Raw genomic sequence first — 5,061 nt, forward strand, 5'->3', positions numbered from 1 at the left:
CTTGACCTTAACCGGCCCTCATCCCCCGTTCGAGAGAGGAGTCCTCCACCCATGAGCCAAGAAGAGGCCACCCAATCTCCCATTGTCCAATCTCCCATTGCCCAACAACCTCCGTTGGATAATGAGTATGACGAGCATGACGATGGTGATGATGGTTTCGAGATAAATGGCAACAATATCGGTGATTTGGATAAATATTGGACGCAAGAGGAGATGGACCACTCCATTCCTTATTCCCGATGCTATGCGTCGGACTCGGATGATGATGGACCCGAAGAGGAGGTTGACGAGGATGGCTTCACGGCTAAGGAAGCCGAAAGAGCCGAGATCTTCAAGAAGGTAACCGGACGGGATATCCGGGTACCATTGTTCCGTGATGTTAGTCTTGCGGATGGAGCCGTGGTTGATGGTGGCAAAAGTTTACTTCTTGGAGCTAGGCCACTATCCAAGAGAGATGTGGATGGTAGGACGGCTATGATCTCTAAAGGGCTAACGTTTGATACCTTCTTGGAATTGAAGATATGGTTGAAGGAGTTCTCCATTAAGCATCATCGCCCTTACCTCGTTGTTCACTCGGACTTGAAGAAGCGGTACACGCTAAAATGTGTGGATAAAAGGTGTCCATGGGTTGTCCGTGCACGACCTTTCAAAAAAGGGCCCTCTTGGCACATAACAAGTTGTGTAGCCACTCACATGTGCCGGGGGCCGAAGCTTGATGGCAAGGATGCGCAGCCGGACCACCGTCAACTCACATCCGAGTTCATTGCATACAAGCTCTCGGCGGAGATCTCATCACTTCCTATCATGAGCATTAGGTCCGTGCAAGATACGGTTAAATCCCGGTTTGCCTACGACGTCAAGTACGGGAAGGCATGGAAGGCCAAACAAGCCGCATTCAAGATGTTGTACGGTGGTTGGGAGGAAGCATACAACCGTGTCCCTAGGTTGTTGGTAGCGATGGCCGCAACTAACCCGGGCATGGTGCATGTGGTGGAGCCTTCCGCAACCAAAATGACATTGCATGATGGTAAAAGAGTGAGGGTATTTCACCATGCATTTTGGTCATTCGAGCAATGCACGAGGGCATTCGAACATTGTAGGCCCGTCATAGCCGTGGATGGTACCTTCTTGACCGGGCAGTACAAGGGCACACTATTGGTGGCAATAGCAAGTGATGCGAGCAACCGTTTAGTACCATTGGCTTTTGCATTGGTAGAGATTGAGAACAATGATAACTGGGAATGGTTTTTCCATATATTGAGGACGAGGGTCATACCACCCTCAAAGGAAGTGTGTGTCATCTCCGATCGTCATCAAGGAATTCTCAATGCGGTGGAGGTTGCAATTCCCGGGCATGCTCCCTTGCATCACCGATGGTGCATGAGGCATTTTTGTGCAAACTTCTACCGGGCATGCAAGAGCAAAGAGTTGTCTGACCTCCTTCAAGATTGTTGCCTCGCTTACTCTGAGCGCCGCTTCGCAAACCTATACAACGGCTTGCTGAAGCACAAAGACCTCAACGCGGGTGGTCAAGAGTTTCTTCATAGACACCTCATATTTAACTCAAAGTGGGCAAGAGCTTATGATGAGGATGGGAGGAGATATGGCCAAATGACAAGCAACATGGCCGAGTGCTTCAACAATGTGTTGAAGGGTGTCCGTGCATTGCCCGTATGCAAAGGACGGTGCGGAAGAAGGAGAAGGAAGAACTAGAGAGGAAGAAGGAGGAGGAAGACAACAAGATGGCCGAGCGTGCCCGTATGCAAAGGGGGTATGAGGAATACCTATTGTTCCACAAGAGGAGGAATGAGAAGCTGAAGGCCGAACGGGACCGCGAGGCACGGATAAAATTCCTGAGGAGCTGCCAACTTGAGCAAATTACGAGGGAGAGGGCCAATAGGATGCACCTAGAGGAGGTGGCTAGGGAGGCTGAACGCATCAAGGAGGAGAGAGCTCAAGCGGAAGCTGCAAAGACGGAGAAGCGCCACCACTTCTTCGATTCGGTCGTTCTGTTGGCTCGTGACTTAAGGGAGAAGGAAGAATTGGCTGAAGAATCTAAGAAGAAGAAGGCAAGGGGGGAGGGAGCCTTTGCCACGCAGTGATGTCCCTTTCTTGTTGTCGAACCTTTATGTTGTGTGAACCTTGATCTTCTCGAACCTTCGTGTCGTTGAACCTTATTGTAATTGAAACCTTGATGTCGTCGAACCTTATTTGTCATTTGAACCATTATGCTGTGTCAATGTGTGGTACATATTCAGTGCAATGTTCTTGTTGTCAAAACTGTTGGAATATGGTAGGATTTTTCATGGTTTTAACACAAGTCAATGTGTGGCGCCCTTCCCACTGGCGCCACACATGCTAGTGTGGCGCCCGTGGCATCGGCGCCACACATGCCAACTTATATGAACTATTGGGTCGAAAACATCCAGGGGCTCCGGACGATAAGTCCTTAGCTGTTTTGGCCACCCTCTTTGTGTGGCGCCCGCGGCAGTGGCGCCACACATGCTAGTGTGGCGCCCGTGGCATCGACGCCACACAAAGAGCCTCGCCAAAACGGCTAAGTCCCAGACGATTTGTCTTACAGTATGTTTTGGGCAATTAGACATGGATGTGTGGTGCCGATGGGAGGGGCACCACACAGTGCACTGTGGCGCCAGTGGGAAGGGCGCCACACATTGACTTGTGTTAAAACCATGAAAAATCCTACCATATTCCAACAAAACTGCCATCATGTCAAAAGCTATGTCATACACACATCATATCAACAGCCATTTCGTACACACATCATGGACATAACATCATCATACCTAACATCGTAGCACATAGTTTCATACAATTTAAGATAGAATTCAAACAACACGAAGCAACGAAGATAGAGTTGACAACACTCTAAGTTCTAACTATCGGTGTCCGAGCCGGATTCGCCGGTGTGGTAGTGCACGCGGCAGGCGGTGTCGTTGAACACCTTGACGATCATCTCGTCGTCCCCCTCGTACAGGAAGGTGAGCTGGCAGCCGGGCTCGAGGTGGAGGTCACGGGCGAACTTGTCCCACCCCGTGTGCAGGTACATCTTGCCCCGCCCGTCGAACAGGACCTCCACGGACCAGCGGCAGAAGTTGCAGCTAGCCTCCCGTAGCTGCAAGTGCGCCGGCTCGACGCCGTCGACGAACTCGGCGAACTTGTCCGGTAGCCGCTTGATGCCGAGTGGGTCATCGTCGATGCGGAGGAGGAACTCGAAGCAGCGTTCCTCATGCGAAGACGAGGAGGATGCAGGTGACGGTGACCGTGGGGCCCTTGCTGCTCCACCGTGGCGGCCCCTTCCCCGGCCCCGGGGGCGCCCAGGACCGCGGCCTCGACCGCCTCGCCGGCCACCGGGACCGGCCATCCTACATGTTTACATTTTTGAACCATATTACGATCCATTCCACTAACAAATATGAGTTACTCCATCACAAATACTAGGCAGACATGTGGGTTCATACACATACATACATAGGGTTCATACACATACATGTGAAATTTCATATGTAGGTTTCAACAAATCTATGGTTCAAACACATGCATACATGAGGCTACCATCTCCAACACAAACAATACAATATAGAGTGCACAAAAAAAAACCCATGTCTAGGGTTCATGTCCAAATCTAGCCCGATCTATGAAATTAGTGGATGAATGGAGAAGATTCGAAGGAGATTACCTTGATAAATGGATGGGGAACGATCTCCACGGACAGATCTGCTGATTTGGTGGTGGATTTGGTGGGGGGAGAGGGAGGAGAGAGAGAACCGGGCGCCACAGGGGAGAGAAGAAGAACAGAGGGAGAAAGAAAGAAGAAGGGTCGGGTTGGGCTGGGCGCACGTGGCCAAACTTAAGTGGATGTGTGGCGCCCTTGCCAGGGGCGCCACACTTTCAACGTGTGGCGCCGGCGAGAGCGGCGCCACACATGCTGCCACGTCGGATCGGGATCACCAGCTCAGCGTCGACGGGCCACGTCGGACGGGTTTGTGGCGCCGGTGCCAGGGGCGCCACGTGGGCATGTGTGGCGCCCATGAGAGGGGCGCCACACAAAAGGGTTAGATCCGTGAAATAGTTTCGCCGGAGGGTCAGTCTGTGCTTTTCTTTCAGTTTTATGTTATTTTTGTGCAAATCGCCGAGTAGACAAGACTGGAGACTAACGTATTATGTGTTCATGGCATCTCCAGCGGGCCGAGTGTTCGGGCGGGTGAAAATGGGCCTCATACCCGACGCAAACTGATTGGCCTCTGCGGTATTTGCGGCCCAAATTCGTCTACGGTGGACAGCCTGTCTCGGTGCTCTTCGGGTCCGTCTACCAGCGACCGCATGTGTTTCGCCTTAGGCGGTTTGCTTCCTCGTGCCATGTCAATGGCGATATCCCGCCTCCATGCGCACCAGTGTTGGCACGGGCGACGCTTGGACATCCCGCTAGCTGAAGGCGGCGCCCGGCCTTTTAGAGAGGACCAATCGGGCCACAACTCGCCTACAACAAACCGCCACCGACATCGCCATGGGAAAGCGTTGGGCGTTTTGAAAGATAAAGCATGATCGCGAGGCTGGGTCCTTCGGCGCCAATAAGGAGAAAACCTGGCGCAACCGCCGGTATGTGCTGGTGGAACTTGCCCGTCGATGTTCGGTGAGAACCGGCCGATCCTTTAGCCGGATGCGGGCCTGCCGAGCGGTGGCTAGTACCCCAACCACCGTTGTGTCCCAGTGTCTCCGGTACCGCACGAGGCACGCCAGCGGCAGCACGAGATCTATTGTCGTCGATTCATCCCCGCATTGTATCTACGCGATGATATGGGCTTTGCCCTCGGCTCGTACAACTGGCCCACCTTCGGACCGGGAGTTCAACTGCGCCACCGCACGGGTTACCTAGGCGATGTTGAATTCTTCAACAGGGAGCGCCGCACCCGCCCGGACGACGATCAGGAGGGCGCCTTGAAGGAGGAGGACATATTCCAACCGCCAAATCTCAGGAAGGATGAGTCCATGGAGATGGCCATCGCTAATAGCGAGTTTGACGACCTCGCGGAGTGGGAT

Source organism: Lolium perenne, chromosome 7, assembly GCF_019359855.2.
Source record: "Lolium perenne isolate Kyuss_39 chromosome 7, Kyuss_2.0, whole genome shotgun sequence".
NCBI classification, from domain to species: Eukaryota; Viridiplantae; Streptophyta; class Magnoliopsida; order Poales; family Poaceae; genus Lolium; species Lolium perenne.